This window comes from Chiloscyllium punctatum, chromosome 36 (assembly GCF_047496795.1).
Source record: "Chiloscyllium punctatum isolate Juve2018m chromosome 36, sChiPun1.3, whole genome shotgun sequence".
Lineage (NCBI taxonomy): Eukaryota > Metazoa > Chordata > Chondrichthyes > Orectolobiformes > Hemiscylliidae > Chiloscyllium > Chiloscyllium punctatum.
Window position 1 is genome coordinate 27,795,770 of NC_092774.1, and position 20,575 is coordinate 27,816,344.

The following is a 20,575-nucleotide window of genomic DNA, read 5'->3' on the forward strand; positions in this document are numbered from 1 at the left end:
TACGTCCCCAACCCCATTCACCTATTGTACTCTTTGCTACCTTTGGCCCAGCACCCCCCAAATTATCTCGCCACCCCTGGAAGCGTCCTGCCTCTATTCCTGATGAAGGGCTTTTGCCCGAAACGTCGATTTTCCTGCTCCTCGGAAGCTGTCTGACCTGCTGTGCTTTTCCAGCACCACTCTGATCTAAACTCTGGTTTCCAGCATCTACAGTCCTCACTTTTGCCTACCCAATAAACCCAGTGTGCCGATTTCACATCAACAAACTGACACAAGTAGACACAACGTCTACAGAAACCCTAGCACATTATTTTACATTAAAGACATCTGGGAAATGATGTCCAGACAACTCAAACCTCTCAGCATCATGGTAGCCCACAAACCTACCAACACACTTAAACAGCGGCTAATGAACCTGAAATACCCGATACAAACAACCAGCAAACGAATGTTATTTACAAAATACCATACAAGGAAATATATACATGAACTCTGCCACACAGGTCTCTGTGGCAAGAAATGCTGGGATGAGATAAGGAAGATTTTTTTCAGCCTAAACGAATCGGCACTGACTGGACAGCCATTTAAACTCAAGGCTGTCAGCCCAGGATGGAAGATCCGAAGGGATGGACAGTTTTCTTATTTCCTGAAGACTTACAAAGCTGAGACTGGGTTTTGGTGTCTGTTTCCTTTCCACTCCCAAGAGCCGCAGTGGTTGGGGCGGTGAGTTGGGGAAAGTGAAATGTGCGCATGAGCAGCGTGTGGGGCTATTTCAGCTTCCCCTCATCTGACTGCGCTATGACGTGACTCTGATGTTCTCAGGGACATTTACTGACGCGAGACAGTGAATAGAGTCTTCTTCCTGCAGATCGGGAATTCAAACCGTATGCCGGCTTCAGGACAATGAGAAAGATTAATTGGGGTGTGTGAAGAAGCTGTGAGCTGCATTTCAAACAGGTAGGTGGAGTCAGATGCGTCCACCATTGCGCCCCTGGCACTGTGCGTACCTGACGCCGCAATGCTGCAGAGTTCTGACGTTAACACGGACATGCGCAGCAATGGGAACATTCACAAGAGGAACAGCCAAAGATAATCACCGTCACTGCTTCCCTTCCATAGTCCCAACTTTGTGAAGCAGTATCTTTCACTGGAAAATAAAACACCTTTGTCCTCAGGTGCCTGCTTCATTTCGATCACGACTACACGCCTTCACTGTTCTCGTCTCATTTCCAAACACTTGGCTCATCGCCTCAAAAGCAGCTCTGTGGGTATCTGCTTGTTCCACCCTGACAGGCAGTGGATACAGATTCCCGAACAGTCCCAATGTGATTGAAGTACTTCAACCCCTCCACTGATTTGCATTTAAAAAAAAACCGTGGAGCAATCTCCCTTTTCTTTTGATGTCGTTTCTCAACTATAGTCGGCAGGGATCACACCTGCGTGGGGAAACCGCAATGGATTTCATGTCCATCGCATTCACCACTCGGCCCATCAATACAGAACCATACTGACAGCTTCATTTCCCAGGTCTCTCTGCCTGTGGAGCTGTGAAAGAGTAAATCATTGCAGAGTTTGTTTGAATCCAATCATTTCACAGGTTTCGAAAGGGTTAAATATCTGCAAATGGCGAGTCTGGGTGTTTCATCCCTAAAGATGAAATGGACGTTCAGTTAAAAACAAAAACAGAAATTGCAGGAGCAACTCAGCAGGTTAGGCAGCATCAGTGGAAAGAGAATCAGAGACAACATTTCAGAACTCGTTTTTTTCCTCATCCAGGTTAAGCCAAACCTGCTGAGTTTCTCCAGCAGCTTCGCTTTCTGTCTCGGATTCTCAGCATCCGCAGTCCTTTACGATAGAAATTCAATCAATTCAGAAACCCCTTTGTGCTGCCTCAGTGGAATAGATTTCCGTTTGGGAAACATTTTCCTGAAACCATGAAAAACGTGCACTTTCGCAGCCAAGAAAGCGGTAGGAGCGAGAACAAGAAACACCCCGTCCCTGGGTGGTCTCGAAACACTAACCTTTCAGTTAACAGCCGAACGCGCTGACCAATTGCGCCACAGAGACAGATCCGAGCAGCGCGTGCACAGTGTCTTTGAGAAACCTACTATTCAATTCATAATTCAACCCGTCCCGCCCAAAATTACCATTGTCTTCTATCAGTTTTACTTTTCCATAATAAAGCCTTGGACATTCATTATGGAGACATGGGGACAGCCTGATCCCACCATCTGCAGGCACATCCATGTCACGAGGAACGAGCTCTCCGACACCGGGGCCATCGCCCTCCGAGCCTTTCAGTGTTTTGCCTCTTCCCGAATTTTCACATTGACCCCGAGCCGAGAAGGGGTTTGAATTCCTGATGTGCAGAGAATTCTTTCAATGTCTCGGGTCAGTTCATGTCCCGAGAATAACAGAGTCAATCAGCCTCTTAAACAAGGGGACAGTGTCTGGACTGTCTCTGCTCAGTCCGTCAGTTCATCCTTCATTCTCCTCTAATTCCACTTCCCAAAGAGTTTCTAAAGATTCACAAAGCTGGGACTGGGATTTGTGTTTTACTTCCTGAACATTTTTCCACCTGCTAACTGACAATATTTTGCCAAAACCTCTTCCCCATTGTAACATTTGCATCATGTCCAGGGATGAGGAATTTCTATTTTGTGGAGACATTGCCAAGTTTGGGAATGTTCTCTTTGGAGCAAAGAAGGTTAACTGGAGATTTCCAGGGGTTGTTGTCAATGATGGGAGAAGACGTGGTGTGAATGGGCAGGTTAATGATCAGAAGAACCTATTGCCACTGACTAGGGTCAGTTACCAGAGGACAGGGATTGAAGTTCTTTCCTGGAACTTTTTAACGGACACGCGCAGCAATGGGAACATTCACAAGAGGAACAGCCAAAGATAATCACCGTCACTGCTTCCCTTCCATAGTCCAAACTTTGTGAAGCATTATCTTTCACTGGCAAATAAAACACCTTTGTCCTCAGGTGCCTGCTTAACTTCGATCACGACTTCACGCCTTCACTGTTCGATCTCATTTCCAAACTCTTGGCTCATCGCCTCAATAGCAGCTCTGTGGGTATCTGCTTGTTCCACCCTGACAGGCAGTGGGCTACAGATTCCCGACCAGTCCCAATGTGATTGAAATATTTCAACCCCTCCACTGATTTGCATCTTTAAAAAACCGTGGAGCAATCTCCCTTTCTTTTTGACGACATTTCTCAACTGTAGTCGGCAGGGTTCACACCTGCGTGGGGAAACCGCAATGGATTTCATGTCCATCGCATTCACCACTCGGCCCATCAATACAGAACCACACTGACAGCTTCATTTCTCAGGTCCCTCTGCCTGTGGAGCTGAGAAAGAGTGAATCATTCCAGAGTTTGTTTGAATCCAATCATTTCACAGGTTTCGAAAGGGTTAAATATCTGCAAATGGCGAGTCCGGATGTTTCATCCCGAAAGATGAAATGGACGTTCAGTTAAAAACAAAAACAGGAATTGCAGGAGCGACTCAGCAGGTCAGGCAGCATCAGTGGAAAGAGAATCAGAGACGGCATTTCAGAACTTGTTTTTTTCTCATTCAGCTACAGCGAAACCTGGTGAGTTTCTCCAGAGTTTCTCTTTCTGTCTCGGATTCTCAGAATCCGTAGCCCTTTGCGTTAGAAATTCAGTCAATTCAGAAACGCCTTTGTGCTTTCTCAGTGGAGAAGATTTCCGTTTGGGAAACATTTTCCTGAAACCAATAAAAACGCGCAACTTGGCAGCCAAGAAAGCGGTAGGAGCGAGAAGAACAAACACTACGCCCCGGGAGGAGTGGGGGTGGGGGTGGGGGTGGGGCGGGGCTTCGAACCAGCCTGTGCGGTTAACAGCCGAACAGGCTGACCAATGGCGACACAGAGAGAAGTTAGCACGCAGTTTGCACAGTCTCTAAGAAGAGGCTGTTAGTCAATTCATAATCCAGCCTCCCGTGCCCAGATTTATCATTGTCCTCTACAGTTTTACTTTTGTATAATAAAGCCTGGGCCATTCATTGTGAAGACATGGGGACAGTCTGATCCCACCATCTGCAGGCTCATCCATGTCACGCGGAAGTCGTTTTCCTACACTGGGGCTATCGCCCTTCGAGCCTTTCAGTGTTTTGCCTGTTCCCGACTTTTCACATTAACCCCGAGCCGAGAATGGGTTTGAATTCCTGATGTGCAGGAACGAGAATTTTTTCAATGTCTCAGTTCAGTTCATGTCCCGAGAATATCAGAGTCAATCTCCCGGCCTCTTCAACAAGGGGACAATGTCTGGACTGTCTCTGCTCAGTCGGATAGTTCATTCTCCTCTAATTCCACTTCCCAAAGATTTTCTAAAGATTCACAAAGCTGGGACTGGGATTTCTGTTTTACTTCCTGAACATTTTTCCACCTGCTAACTGACAATATTTTGCCAAAACCTCTTGCCCATTGTAACATTTGCATCATGTCCAGGGATGAGGAATTTCCATTTTGTGGAGACATTCCCAAGTTTGGGAATGTTCTCTTTGGAGCAAAGAAGGTTAACTGGAGATTTCCAGGGACTGTTGGCTATGATGGGAGAAGAAGTGGTGGGAATGGCCAGGATAATGATCGAAGACTAGAGTCAGTTACCAGAGGACAGGGATTGAAGTTCTTTAATGGAAAGCAGCATTTGTGTCGAACAAACACAGCGAATACTGCAGAAAGCCAACGGGTCGGGCAGCATCTGGGGAATGGTAAATAGAACCGACGTTTTGAGTGTGCTACGGTTTTTGTTCAGAACTCGAGTTTCCTGCATGTCAATAAATTCACAGACATGAGAAAACGGGTCTTTATTGAGACGGGTTTTCTGGAGTTTGAGCGATAATGCAACCAACAGGAAGTCATTTAAAATCGCCAGCTAAAAAAGCATAGTCAGCAGGTTCCCACCCTGGGAGGGGGAACACCAAAGGATGTCTGAGACGGCAGCGTAAATGTTCGGTCACAACTAAAGGCCCCAACTTGTGGTCTCATATTTCTCGTGGAATGGGTCCAACAGGAAAGGTCAGTATTGGGCTTGTCATGGCCGCGTCATAACCCCAATGCTTCCTATTCTCCTGGATTTGAGCAGAACGGAGGAGGCTGGTGGAAAATTGAACTGAACTGCACACATTGATGAGAGATAGAGCGGGTGGGAAGGATCCATTCCCATGCTAAGAGAGATTAATAATCAGGGCCGAAAATAAGGAGCCACTTCAAGAAATTTTGGGTTCATTCAGCAAAGCTAATGTAGAACTGTTCACAGAATATTGTGATGAAAGTTTCTCGAATTATTTTGATGAGAACTGTTGATGATGCTAATACAATCTATAAGATGAACGGAGATTGGTAAATGTATTAGGTGACAGTTCTGTACTAGCCCTGTCAGCGAAACCTGGATCTGAATGAGTATAAGGGACATTAAGAACATCGATCTGAAATTGGACACGTGACAAGAAACAGAGCCATCATTAACAGTTGGCTTTTGAACTGGAGGAGGTTTCCAGTGAAATTAGATTGAGGTTTGATTTACGCAAGGTCAAGATAATTTAGGTAAAACAAGGAAATGCTGTTCTCATTAGCATAGAGTGAAAGGATTACAAGACGCAGATTAAACATTTTCAGCAAGTGATAGAGGGGACTGGGAAGATAGGTATTATAAACTGTGAAAAACAAAGTTCTGGAGCACAACACATACATTCAAAGGCCGAAAACATCCAGGTCCTGATTTGTCAAGTGTCACTGTCAGATTGCATTGTGGGGCTTTTCTGCAAAACATCCACTTGCGATGTTCTTCTAAAAGAGTGACAATCCTCATTCCTGTCAGCACAAGATAGAAAATCCGAAGGGATGAACAAAATCTTATTTTCTGAAGATTCACAAAACTGAGACTGGATTTTGGTGTTTGTTTCCTTTCCACTCTCAGGACCCGCAATGGTTGGGGCGATGAGTTGGAGAAAGTGAAATGTGCCCGTGAGCAGCGTGTGGGGCTATTTCAGCTTCCCCTCATCTGACAGCGCTGTGACGGGACTCTGATGTTCCCAGGGACATTTACTGACGCGAGACAGTGAAAACAGTCTCGTTCCTGCAGATCAGGAATTGAAACCGTATGCCGGCTTCAGAACAATGAGAAAGATTAATTGGTGTGTGTGAAGAAGCTGTGAGTTGCATTTCAAACAGGTAGGTGGAGTCAGATGCGTCATCCGTTGCGTCCCGGCCCTGTGCTGATCTAACGCCACCATTCTGCAGAGTTCTGACGTTAACACGGACATGCGCAGCAATGGGAACATTCACAAGGTGAACAACGAAAGATAATCACCGTCACTGATTCCCTTCCACAGGCCCAACTTTGTGAAGCAGTATCTTTCACTGGCAAATAAAACACATTAATCCTCAGGTGCCTGCTTCATTTCGATCACGATTTCAAGCTCCTCACTGTTCTAGTCTGATTTCCAAACTCTTGGCTCATCGCTTCAAAAGCAGCTCTGTGGGTATCTGCTTGTTCCACCCTGACAGGCAGTGGGTTGCAGATTCCCGAACAGTCCCAATGTGAGTGAAATATTTCAACTCCCTCCACTGATTTGAATCTTAAATAAGAAACCGGAAAACAGTCTCCCTTTCTTTTTGACGACATTTCTCACATGTCGGCAGGGTGCACACCTGCGTGGGGAAACCGCAGTGGATTTCATGTCCATCGCATTCACCACTCGGCCCACGAATACAGAACCACGCTGACAGCTTCATTTCCCAGGTCTCTCTGCCTGGGGAGCCGAGAAAAAGTGAATCATTGCTGAGTTTGTTTGAATCCAATCACTTGACAGGTTTCGAAAGGGTTAAATATCTGCAAATGGCGTGTCGGGGTGTTTCATCCCGAAAGATGAAATGGACTTTCAGTTAAAAACAAAAACAGAAATTGCAGGACCAACTCAGCAGGTCAGGCACTATCGGTGGAAAGAGAATCAGACACAATATTTCAGAACTCTGTTTTCTCCCACAGGTACCGCCAAACCTGGTGAGTTTCTCCAGCAGTTCCTCTGTCTGTCTCGGATTCTCAGCATCCGCAGTCCTTTACGTTAGAAATTAAATCAATTCAGCCTCATGTGCAGGAATGAGAATCCTTTCAATTTCCCCAAAAATTGGCAGAGATTTCAAGGCAATTGGAAAAAAAAGAAAAATTGACATTAGGAAGAACAGTTTCTCCCAGGGAGTGGTTCGGATCCGTAAATCCTTGTCTGACCATGAAAAAGAGGCAGGTTTAAGAACAGAAAAGGGAATTAGGTGTTCAGGTTCAAAATAACAATGTGGAGATTTACAGGGAGAAGGTAAGGGAATGATACGAATAGAGACTCTCATTTACTTGCTGTGTAGAACCAGCAGAGCTAAGGTGGGCCTCCAAGTGCGCTGTGACACGTGTTGTGATTCAGAGTGAACTCACAGTTCCACCAACGGAAGGTGGGAATTTAGAAAATGTTTACACTTCCACAATCTCCTCACGTCAGCGCAACAGCAAAATAGTCTAATTATCCACCAGTGGAGAGAACCTGGTTCCTGGAGATGGGACAAACAGGTGGCTCAGGGATATCAGTCCACATTTCTCTCTTTGCCGCTAGTTCAGAGGGAGAACATTGGAGGGACAAAGGAGTGAATAACGATCTGTGTAGGAGGGTGACTAACTGTTAATGGAGACTGTTCCTGGCTAACAGTAAGTCGTGTGTAACAGCAGACGATGTGATAACAAGGCCTTGTGTGGGTGTGGTGGGGGTCAAGGGCATGGGGCAATTCGGGTCCAAACAATATTGAACTCGATGTTGAAGACTGGAGGGCTATAGGATCTCCAAGTGAAAATGAGGCGTTGGTCTTCCATCTGGAGCTTAGCTTTCATGGAACACTGTTGCATGCCTGACACAGAGACGTTGGCCAGGGAACAGGGTGGCGTGTTAAAGCGACAGGCAACCAGAAGCTCAAGGCCTTTTTTTGCAGGCAGAAACAAGATGTTCTGCGAAGCAGTCACTCAGTTTATGCTTCATGTTACTTTGGGGAAACCACACTGTGAACAACGAATGCAGTAGACTAGGATGTGGCAAATGTGCAGGTAAAGGGCTGCTTTACCTGGAAAGTATGTTCGAGCCATTGGATATTCAGGAGGGAGCAGGTAAATGGGCAGGTGTGACACATTCGGCGGTTGCAGCGGGAAGTACCTTGGGACAATGGGAGGTGGGTGTGGGGTGTTGCGAGTGAAGGAAGAGTGGACCCGAGGTGTAAGCCCTGCCCATTTATCTCCTCTCAAACATACATCCGTGAAGTTGAAAGAACTTTCCATGGAATGATTCAACACCACGTGACTAATGAACGAATTCGCATTCATGTTCCAGGGCCAGCATCATTATTGTGTCACAGCACCTGCAGGCCATCACCGGTGGCTCGCACTATGACGCCATGGTGCGGTTGGAAGTCCACAGGGCAGTTTATCAAAGAAACCTCCCTGTGGGTCAGGGCAACCCTGCATCGGGAAGCACTGGGATGGTCAACCACGACCAGTTAACATGGGGAACACATCTCCACATTACACAGCCTCGAGGCAAGCTTCCCTTCCTTCTACTTAAAGTTCAAGAGCCCTCAAACTGAAATTCTCCAGGCAAGTTTGGAAGAATTTATTCTCGGTGTTCGCTAAATATATCTATGAGAACTTTGTAAAGTTTGCACGTTGCGAGTGTTGAAATTTTGTGCTTTTGGAGAAATCACAGTTCGAAAAAACAGAATGTGGGAATTTAGACAGAGTTTATACTTGTACGACGGCGATATGTCTGCAGGTGCATGATGGGAGCATCACCCAGAGGGGAAACCATCTCTCCTATTCAGTCAATGTCCTCTTTAGCAGCTTTCCCGTATAACGGCGCTCTGTTCTGCACCTCGCCTTCTCATCTCTTTCTCAAAAACTTCGACATAAATATTTCACATTGATATACTGTCCCAATGTGCACAATTGAGATGACACCCTCGTGGAAGTCTGAGTGATCTTCTGTTGTTCTCTGTATCCTATGTTGAGGAGGGTAATGCTTGTCACGGGTCAATCCGGTGTCAGAGAAAAGTTTAGAAACAAAACGGTTTAATTTCCTGCCAGTAGAGAGAGCCCGGTTCCTGGGTCCGGGACAAACGGGAGCAGGGAGACAGAATGAGAAGCAATTGTTCTGGAAAGTCTTTGCCACTTGCAATTCTCAGACCAATGTCAAGTGTATTTCACACTGAGCAAGACTCAGCTGGTTAAAAAGGTGGAGCGGGGCTGCTTGTGTGATCTCGGTGTGGCTCGTTGGTCTCGGGATATGATTCTCACGTTGGGTCTTCTACTACGTAGACTTGCGCGAAATCCCGGACGAGCCCACGTTTTCTGACTTGTGCAAGAGTTCCCGGTTAACTTTCTCAAAAAACACCTTCGCCAAAGTCGGGGCTTTTGCCCGAAACGTCGATTTTACTACTCCTCGGATGCTGCCTGAACTGCTGTGTTTTCCAGCACCACTAATCCAGAATCTGGTTTCCAGCATCTGCAGTCATTGATTTTACCTGCTTGGAGTACGAATTGGGCAGAAAGCAAGGAAGCGACATGATGGAATATTGCGTTGACGTGAGTGGTGCCGTGTTGAAGGAATGTCAGAAATGAAACAAGATTGGAAAATTAGGACAGCTCTCCTCGGAGAACAGAAATTTGAAATCTGGCCTGATTGAAGTTTTCCAAGTCATGCGAAGTCTAGACAGGGAAAGTAATGTCGTCAAAATGCTCCCACGCCTGAAAGGATAGGCAGACTTTTAAAGTCATGAGGAAAAGAACGAAAAGTGACATTAGGAAGAACGCTTTCGTACAGGGAGTGGTTGGGGTCAGTAAATCCCTAACTGACACTGACAAAGAGGCAGATTCAATAGACGCAAAAGGGAATTCGGTGGTCATGTTTAAAGTAACAATGTGCAGAATTACACGGAGAAGGCAAGAGACACATGTTTCCTTACCGTGTTGAACCAGCAGAGCGAAGGTGGGCAGCATGGCCTCCGTCTGCGCTGTGACACATGCTGTGATTCAGAATGAAATCACAGTTCAACCAACAGATTGTGGGCGTTTAGAAAACAAGTTTATATTTACACAGCCTCCATACATCTGCACAACAGCATATGATACGACAGCGATGGAGATCTTCAACATGAGTCTCAAAGGGACCTGTGGATAGCACTCGGTGCGTGGGCGCAGAGTGGTGCAGCAGTAGTGTGCTGGGGTAGCCATGGGCACACGGATGGGCCCAAGCTATGCCTGTCTCTTTGTTGGCTACGTAGAACAGTCGATCTTCCGTAATTACAGCGGCACCACTCGACACCTCTTCCTCTGCTACATTGATGACTGCATTGGCGCCACCTCCTGCTCCCGTGAGGAGGTTGAGCAATTCATCAACTTCACCAACACATTCCACCCTGACCTTAAATTTACCTGGACCATCTCTGACGCCTCCCTCCACTTCCTGGACCTCTCCATCTCCATTAATGACAACCGACTTGACACTGCCATTTTTTGCAAACCCACCGACTCCCACAGCTACCTGTATTACACCTCTTCCCACCCTACGTCTTGCAAAAATGTCATCCCGTATTCCCAATTCCTCCGCCTCCGCCGGATCAGCTCCCAGGAGGACCAGTTCCACCACAGAACACACCAAATGGCCTCCTTCTTCAGAGACCGCAAATTCCCTTCCCACGTGGTTAAAGATGCCCTCCAACGCATCTCGTCTACATCCCGCACCTCCGCCCTCAGACCCCGCCCCTCCAACCGTAACAAGGCAGAACGCCCCTGGTGCTCACCTTCCAACCTACCAACCTTCACATAAACCAAATCATCCACCGACATTTCCGCCACCTCCAAACAGACCCCACCACCAGGGATATATTTGCCTCCCCACTCCTTTCCGCCTTCCGCAAAGACCGTTCCCTCCGTGACTACCTGGTCAGGTCCACGCCCCCCTACAACCCACCCTCCCATCCTGGCACTTTCCTCTGCCACCGCAGGAACTGTAAAACTTGCGCCCACACCTCCTCCCTCACCTCGATCCAAAGCCCTAAAGGAGCCTTCCACATCTATCAAAGTTTTACCTGCACATCCACTAATATCATTTATTGTGTCTGTTGCTCCCGATGCGGTCTTCTCTACATTGGGGAAACTGGGCGCCTCCTCGCAGAGCGCTTTAGGGAACATCTCCGGGACACCTGCACCAATCAACCATACCGCCCCGTGGCACAACATTTCAACTCCCCCCCCCACTCTGCTGAGGACATGGAGGTCCTGGGCCTCCTTCACCACCGCTCCCTTACCACCAGACGCCTGGAGGAAGAACGCCTCATCTTCCGCCTCAGAACACTTCAACCCCAGGGTATCAATGTAGACTTCACCAGTTTCCTCATTTCCACTTCCCCCACCTCACTCTACTTCTAAACTTCCAGCTCAGCACTGTCCCCAAGACTTGTTCGGACTTGTCCTACCTGCCTATCTCCTTTTCCACCTATCCACTCCACCCTCTCCTCCTTGAACTATCAACTTCATCCCCTCCCCCACTCACCCATTATACTCTATGCTGCTTTCTCCCCACCCACCCGACTGTAGCTTATGTCTCCACGCTTCAGGCTCACTGCCTTTATTCCTGATGAAGGGCTTTTGCCCGAAACGTCGATTTCGAAGCTCCTTGGATGCTGCCTGAAATGCTGTGCTCTTCCAGCACCACTAATCCAGAATCCGAGGACCATTGTTTAAGACATGACAGCCCTACTTGAGTTATTTGGATATAGATTTGTCAGTTATCTTAACTCGGGTATTTGTTTAACCAAGATGGTAAGGTTTGTCACCCTGGGCCCTGGAGGAGGTCTCCTGAGTTAATACGGCTCTATATCCAATGCTCCCGTTCCTTTATTTGGGAGCATTGCGCCGAGCATAGCTGTTCTGTATTCTTGTGGTTTTTTGCTGTATTATTTATATATATATATATTTATTGGTGTTGCTTTGCACAGTGTTCGGGTTTGTTTTGTATTATAGGGTAGGTTAGTAGTTAATGGACAGTAGTTGTATTGTAATTTGTGTTTTTATCTTTTTATTATACTGATATTAATAAATATATTTACAAAATAAAGGGTTACAGGAAAGGTCGTAAAGCTTCAGGGATCAGACTCCGATTGAAATACCCGTGCGTGGCCTCTCTCACCGACCAATACAATATCTTGTTGAATGCAGTTGGACATCTCTGACTTTTACTTTGGTTTAGACCTTTATCCCGCCCGGATCCAATAGCATGACCGGCTTCTCGAACCTTCCTCCAGCTCCGGGGGGTTGTTGAGCTCCTGGGCTCCAGCCGACGCCGAAGAAGCCGCGGGCGCCGGCTCTCTCTCCTCCACCGCCGACATTTTTAATTTGTTTTCTCGTTCAGCCGGTAACCGTCACCTCCCCCTTCCCGGGCCCCGGAAATTATATTAAATTAAACAATAAACCCCACCGGGGACTGTCTCCTTTTCTTCACCACTTTTGTTTGAAAAGTTCCGACTTTAATTTGAAATGTATTTTAAAGGTATTTTCTGAGGTAAACGATGCCTGTCTGCCCCCCCCTCCGTCAGAAACCGCCCGCTGAGTCGATGATAAAACCGCAGCCTCGCGCCGCCATCTTTGTTTTACTTCTCTTTCCGTCTCCTCCTTCAGTGATGCGCGTCATCCACGCTCTCTCCAATCAGAGCGCACCTTATTCCACCTGACCAATGGCGACCGGGTGTGCGGACAGTATTGCTCCTACCCCCGGAATGTCGCTCTCCAATTAGTCCGCACGTACCTCAGGCTTTGGGATTGGTGGAGAGGTTCGCAGGCCCTTCACTGTCCTCGCCCCTTTACTACAAAGGGCTCGAGGAGCACAGAAGTAACTTCCCACGTTCAGGAGGAAGGTGTTCTCACTCATTCATTCAACAAGAGAATGGCTCAATTTACTCTAATGGGCTCGGAGAGAACAATGGTCGTGTCCTATGTTGAGGAGGAAGATGTTTCCATTCATTTACCAGAGAGGCTTTTTTATGGTGTAGTGGTAGTGTCCCTACCTCTGAGCCCTGAGGCCCAGGTTCAAATAACACTGCTCCAATATGTGTAATAACATCCTCAATCAAAAAGATTTTGTCCTCAGTCACACAACGCCAAATTATAGTTCAACAGGTTTATTTAAAACTCACAAGCTCTTGGAGCGTAGCCCATTCATCAAGTGAAGTCGTGGAAAAGTATGGAGAGAGAATTCAGCCATGGCCGGTGAAGAAAGACAGAGCATCTCAACAGTCAACCGCCTACTCCCATTCCTATTTCTGATCTTAATACATGACAAGTTGTGTGTTTTCCAAACATTAATTTTATGTCCATTGTTTAAAAACAAATATTTAAGGATGGTCAGTTCTTTCTCACTTGGGCACATTGTTACCCAGAACAATTTATTAATTGTTAAAATCATAAACCCTCTCATGAGATATCACAGGAGCAATTCATCAAAAAAAATGTCACTGAATCACTCAAGTAGAGAAAGCACCCTGCAGATATTGGGAATCTAAACGTTATCGATGTGAAATGTTAACAAAAGTAGGGGAACACCCTAATAAGGGAACTCAGCTGACTGTCATAATTACAATCACGACAATACCCAGTACTACTCTTCAACGCGCGGTGTGACATCGAACAGTTCTTCCGCCTCCTTCGCCTCCGCGCCTTCTTCTTCAACCAGGATTCCCGCCCACCCTCTGACGACCCCTTCTCCCGCCTCCAACGCCTCCAAAGCACCCCATCCACCTGGACACCCCGTGCTGGCCTCTTACCTGCCCTCGATCACTTCATAGCCAACTGCCGCCGCGACATTAACCGCCTAAACACACACTCCAACCTCTCAATCTCGGAACGTGCAGCCCTCCACCCCGACCTCAAATTCACCTGGACCGTCTCAGACTCCTCCCTCCCCTTCCTAGACCTTTCCATTTCTCTCCACCTAACCTGTACATCTTTGGACTGTGGAAGGAAAACCATGCAGACCGGGAGAACATACAAACTCCACACAGACACTCCCCTGTGGTGGGAATTGAACCTGGGTCCCTAATGCAGTGAGGTAGCAATGCCAAGCACTGTGCCACACCAATATAATATTAAATTTGAACAAATGCTCTGAGCTGCAAATTTGTCCATGTAAAGAACTTACTGCAAATGATTCGAAGCAAGATCCATATGAATTGTGTTTTGAGAGAGATCCAGAACTTATTTCGTTAATGATTGAAAATCTTCGACCTTTGGAATGGTCTGCAAGAGAGAGTGTTGGAGTCAGATTCAATTATGGCATTCAAAAGAGAGTTGGATAATGAAACTGAAATGGAAAGTAATCAGTGTTCGGTGAAGAGTATCGGGTGACCGAATCAACACGGACATTTACTATAAACTGACCAACTCCCACAGCTACCTAGACTACACCTCCTCCCACCCTGCCCCCTGTAAAAACGCCATCCCATTTTCCCAATTCCTTCGTCTCCGCCGCATCTGCTCCCAGGAGGACCAGTTCCAATACCGTACAACCCAGATGGCCTCCTTCTTCAACGACCGTAATTTCCCTCCAGACGTGATGCCCTCCACCGCATCTCCTCCACTTCCCGCTCCTCTGCCCTTGAGCCCCGCCCCTCAAACCGCCACCAGGACAGAGCCCACTGGTCCTCACCTACCACCCCACCAACCTCCATATGCAGTGTATTATCCGCCATCATTTCCGCCACCTCCAAACGGACCCCACCACCAGGGATATATTTCCCTCCCCTCCCGTATCAGCGTTCCGAAAAGACCACTTCCTCCGTGACTCCCTCGTCAGATCCACACCTCCCACCAACACAACCTCCACTCCCGGCATCTTCCCCTGCAACTGCAAGAAATCCAAAACTTGCGCCCACACCTCCTCCCTTACTTCCCTCTAAGGTCCCAAGGGATCCTTCCATATCCGCCACAAATTCACCTGCACCTCCACACACATCATTTATTGCATCCGCTGCACCCAATGTGGCCTCCTCTAAATTGGGGAGACAGGTCGCCTACGTGCGGAACGTTTCAGAGAACACCTCTGGGATACCCGGACCAACCAACCCAACCACCCCGTGGCTCAACACTTCAACTCCCCCTCTCACTCCACCAATGATATTCAGGTCCTTGGACTCCTCCATTGCCAGACCATAGCAACACGACGGTTGGAGGAAGGACGCCTCACCTTCTGCCTAGGAACTCTCCAACCACAAGGGATGAACTCCGATTTCTCCAGTTTCCTCATTTCCCCTCCCCCCACCTTGTCTCAGTCAAACCCCTCGAACTCAGCACCGCCTTCCTAACCTGCAATCTTCTTCCTGACCTCTCCGCCCCCACCCCTACTGCGACCTATCACCCTCACCTTGACCTCCGTCCACCTATCGCATTTCCAACGCCCCTCCCCAAGTCCTTCCTCCCTACTTTTTATCTTAGCCTGCTGGACACACTTTCCTCATTCCTGAAGAAGGGCTCATGCCCGAAACGTCGATTCACCTGCTCCTGGGATGCTGCCTGACCTGCTGCGCTTTTCCAGCAACACATTTTTCAGCTGAGAAAGTTATCAGTCATGATTAAATTGTATGAGCAGACCAATGGGCTGAATAGCCTGATTTCTATTCCTATATCTTTTGGTGTCTTGCTGTCCTGGACACAATGTGAGAGAATTGGCAGTAGGAATACGCTATTCGGTCTTTCGAGCCTGCACCAACATTGAACAGATCATAACTGGATACGAATATACCTACATCTAGATGGATAGGCTGGAATCTTTTTCACCGGAGCATAGGAGGTTGAGAGGTGACCTGAAACTGAAAAAATCATGGGGGCTACAGATGAAGTGAATGACGGGTGTACTTTCCTTAGAGCGGGGCTTTCAAGATTAGGAAGCAAATTTTGAAGGTGAATGGAGAAAGATTTTAAAAAGTCATGAGGCACACTTTTTTTTTCTCCACAAATAGTGGTTTGTGTGTGGAATGAATGTCCAGAGGAAGCGTGGGATGCTGGCACAGTAACAATGTTTAAATGTGGATAAGGACATGAATGGGAAAGGTTCTGAGGTGTTATGGTCTCGGCTAGACCACTCAAAACATTCTTAAGCAGGTAGCTCAGACCATAAGTTTGTTAAATGTACTGTGTACAGTGAAAATTACCCAGAGTAAGTTAGCTAGGTTGACTACCAGGTTTTAAAACAGAAGTGTATTCACAAGATTGTGGAAGGAATCACAAAGAACAGAATAGAGAATACCCACAGAACTCAGCCTATCGAAACTAGACTTAAATATGCTGTTCCAAATGTACACAACAGGCCCAATAAACAAACCTCTTAAACAGAGAGTAAAACTGAAACAGAAGCTGACAGGTCAGAGTTAGGAAGATAGAAGGAGAGAGGGTTTAACAGCTTTTCTCCACACAGTCCACTGCTGAACTCACTCAAACAAGATTTCAGCTTTCACAACTGACCCCTCCCCTTTTATTATGCACGTCACTTCAAAAACATAAAAGCTTGGACATAAAGTCTTATCTGTTTACATTAAAACAAAAAGGCCTCCCGATATACTTTTAATCTCTGTACTAAACCAGTCATTTTGGAGCCTGGGACTGTTTTACAACCCCTCTGAAAGAAGCCAAGGACATAGTATCCTTGAGAAGAAGGTCCAGCTTTTAGAAAAAAGAACCAGCTTTGCGACAGAGGGATATGAGCCAAACACTGGCAAGTGGGATTGGTTAAGTATGAGAACATAGCATTGGGCTAGTTGGGCTGAAGTGTTTATTTCTGTACTGTATGACTCTGTAACTGTTCTATACTGGTCTCAAAACCATTTTTTTGCTTTCCCCCATAACCATCCACTTCTTTATTGTTCAAAATTCGGATTAACTCAGGCTTGAATATATTCAATGACCACCCCCCACCGCCCAAAACTGCAGGAGACATCCACATTTTTGAACTCCTCTTGCTAATGTACCGCCTTGCTCATTGCTTGCTGGACCTGTCTGACAATTGGCTTTGACTGTGTAGAAGGACAGTGAGGTCCATTTGTACATCCACACATCATTCCTGATGAAAAGTTCGTACCCAAAGCGTTGACTTTTCTGCTCCTCGGATGCTGCCTGACCTGTTGTGTTTTCCAGCGACACACTTGACGCTGATCTCCAGAATCTGCAGTCCACACTTCCTCCACATCCCAGTCTATTAACATTTAAACCATGCACCTCCTTCCTGCTTATTTTTTTCCAAAGCAAAGTCTATAACTTTAATTGTGGTACTGCATTTGCCATGCATTTGCCAATTGAAACACAGCCCTGGACCAACTTTTCCAAAGTCTGTCTCCTCCCTGGATTCACTCCCTTTCCCTTCAGTTCGTGCAAGACAGCAACTGAAACCCAGAATGAAAAATAAATGGAAAAGTGGGTGAGAAAAGAGGGTGCCGTACCCACAGATGTTGGACAGAGTAAAGATGTTGCAGTCTGGGACTAATTTCAATCTTCCTCAGAGAGAGAGGAGCAGCAGCTGCTGCAGAAGCTCATGGCCCAACTTCCACATGCAGACAAAGGGGTCTCTCTGATTGGCAGGAGGACCAGGCTTTGGTCCTCCACAAGAAAGTCAGGGGCCGTTTCTGCGGACAGCGACTAGCATACTCAGTGGTTTTGCTGACACCGCAGCACATGCGCAGTGCTAGCTGATACCACGAAGCATGTGCAATACGCTCTGGGAGAGGCTGGTTTCACTGACAGGTTTTAATCATCCAAATGTCAATAGGAGAAATAAGCTGGAGCCATAATTTTATTTTTCCCTGTGGCTCGACATTTTATTCCTGTTGAAATTTGTCTTGCTGCTCAACTTTATATGTCTATTCCCCATGGTAGCGGAAGTCCAAAGCTAGAGACGAAGGAAATGTAAGAATTGTATTATAAATGGCAGAACTCATAGCAGCACTGACATACAGAAGGATTTGGGCATATTGATCCGTGGAAGTGGTAAAGCAGGTCGGTACGGTGGTCAAGAAGAAACACAGCACGCTTCCTTTAGTGTAAGAGTTGGCGAGTTATGTCACAGCTATTTATTCTGGCCACATTCGGAATACTACGTTCAGTTCTGGTCTCCACACGACTGGAAGGATGTGGGTGCTCTGGCAGAGGGTACAGACAAGGCTCACCAGGACATTGCCTGGTCTGAAGGGCTCTAGTTATGAGGAGAAGTGGCATAAACCTGATTTTTTTTTCTCTGGGAAGACAGAGGCTGAGGGGAGACGTCGAAACAATGATGAGACACAGATTGGCTGGACTGGGGTGGCAGGGTAGCTCAGTGGTTTGCACTGATGCCACACAGTGCCAGAGACCCGGGTTCAATTTCAATCTCTGGTGACTGTCTGTGTGGAGTTTGCACATTCTACCTGCACGCCACCTCTCATGTCTGCAAGGACTTCCTCCTACATTCCAAAAATGTGTAGGTTCGGGTGGATTAGCCATGCCAAATTACCCATCGTGTCCAGGAATAGGCAGGTTAAGTTGGATTGTCTGTGTGTAAATTGCCCCAGTGTTGAGGGATGTGTACGTAGGTGCATTAGTTACGGATAAATATAGAGTAATAGGGGTAGGGGAATGAGTCCTTGTGGGTTAATCTTTGGAGAGTCGGTGTTGACTTGTTGGGCTGAATCATCTGTTTCCACCCTGGAGGGATTCTATGATCGTCAGAGAGTTTTTTTCCCTCCAGGGTGAAAAGGTCAACGAAAATAGGGCACAGGTTCGAGATGAGAAGGGGACTTTCAATGTTGTGAGACTTCAAAGGATTGAGAAAAGATTCACAAGGATGTTCCCAGGGTAAGAGTTTTAAACCACAGGGAGAGGCTGAATAGGATGGGGCTGTTTTCCCAGGAGCATCGCAGGCTGAGTGATTTTTTTCAAAGAGGTTTATAAAAACTTGACGGGCGTGGTTGGGGTGAATAGATAAAGTCTTTCCCCTGGGATGGGGAAGTGCAGAACTAGAGGGCATAGGTTGAGGGTGAGAGGGGAAACATTTAAAAGGGACCTTGCAGTCAACGTTTTCATGCAGAGGGTTGTGCATGCATGGAATGAGCTGCCAGAGGAAGTGGTGGAGGCTGGTGGCGGCATCTGGATGGGTATATGAAGAGGAAGGATTTAGTGGGATATAGGCCAAGTTCTGGCAAATGGGACAAGATGAATTTTGCATATCCGATCGGCATGGACAATTTAGAGTGAAGGGTGTGTTTCTGTGTTTTACGTCTCCGACTCTATGGCTGGTGAAAAATATTGGCATTCGTCGAAACATTTATGCAACAGAAAATTATAAACGGGTAAAGATAAGCCTCACGTCATTGATCCACGAATCCCGGTGTACTATTGATGTATTTCCAGTAATAGACTCAGTATGACATGGAAGGAGTCCAAAAACATGGCTTCTTTTATAAAAATTCACACTTGCAACTTAAATCTGAGTCTTCTGGGAATCGAAGACAACCGTGCATTAATATAAGACAGATAAGTCTGGGGTATATGGTACATATTTGATGGAATGTTTATGCCTCTAAAAGCCTGATTTGCAGTTGGTTCTGGGCTCATAATATTTAACCGCAGCATATTGTGTATCTTCAGGAAGAACGTCAATACCGCACGATAGATGTCCTTTCAACTACTTGAGTCCATGTGAACTCTTCATGGAGTATGCAAATCCACCACATTTCCCTGCTAAATACATTTACAAAAAGATCAGCACAAAGATCTTGGGTATTAAGAGAGGAAAGAATGATCCACAGAAACTAGAATTGTGTGTTTTGATTTTCTATTGTGGACTGACAGCGATGACCTTTGCAATCTCTTTCCACAGGAATATTACAAGAGAAGAATTTAGATCCAGAAATCTCAGACCAAACATCACATCGAAGTCTGACAGTCGCTTGATTCACCAGGACTTGGATATTGATGGCCTTGACAACAAGGAGGAGGCGGTCGCTCTGCTTAGTTAGGTTTTAAACGTCAATGTGACTGGAAACTCAGAGTCTCACATACCCACACACGAGATTAGTGACCCGAACAAGAAAGATGGCTTCCCTGACCGGGAATCGAACCCGGGCCGCGGCGGTGAGAGCGCCGAATCCTAACCACTAGACCACCAGGGAGACATGAGCGAACGTTGGTATCTCTGCTGAAAATTGTTTCGCTGCCCGGGAATCAAACCCAGGCCAGTGTCGTCAGAAGCCTTTCACCGAGACAGCCAACAATGTAATTTTATGTATCCATTGCTCCCGATGCGATCACTCCAACATTGGGGAGACTGGAGAGTCAAGGCACATCTCCAGGACACCCGCAACTATCAACCCCATCGCCCTGTGCCCCAACATTTCAACTCCCCCTCCCACTCGGCCGAGGACATGCAGGTCCTGGGCCTCCTTCGTCGCCGCTGCTTCCCCACCCGACGCCTGGAGGAAGAACACCTCATCTTCCGCCTCGGA

The 20,575-nt window shown here is 46.9% G+C and overlaps 1 protein-coding gene and 1 non-coding gene across 2 annotated transcripts in view; one reads left to right on the top strand and one right to left on the bottom strand.

Annotated features, from left to right (window-relative positions):
* Positions 1 to 19,974, top strand: part of LOC140460300 (uncharacterized) — a 749,266-nt gene extending 729,292 nt beyond the window's left edge. Inside the window, exon 4 of the transcript XR_011953969.1 lies at positions 19,951 to 19,974. The gene's annotated coding sequence lies outside the window, so the exon portion shown is untranslated. The remainder of the gene's footprint in view (positions 1 to 19,950) is intronic.
* Positions 19,975 to 20,170: 196 nt separating this feature from the next.
* On the bottom strand, positions 20,171 to 20,242 carry trnae-cuc (transfer RNA glutamic acid (anticodon CUC)). The gene has a single exon. It is a non-coding gene; the product is annotated as a tRNA-Glu (tRNA).
* Positions 20,243 to 20,575: the final 333 nt, after the last annotated feature.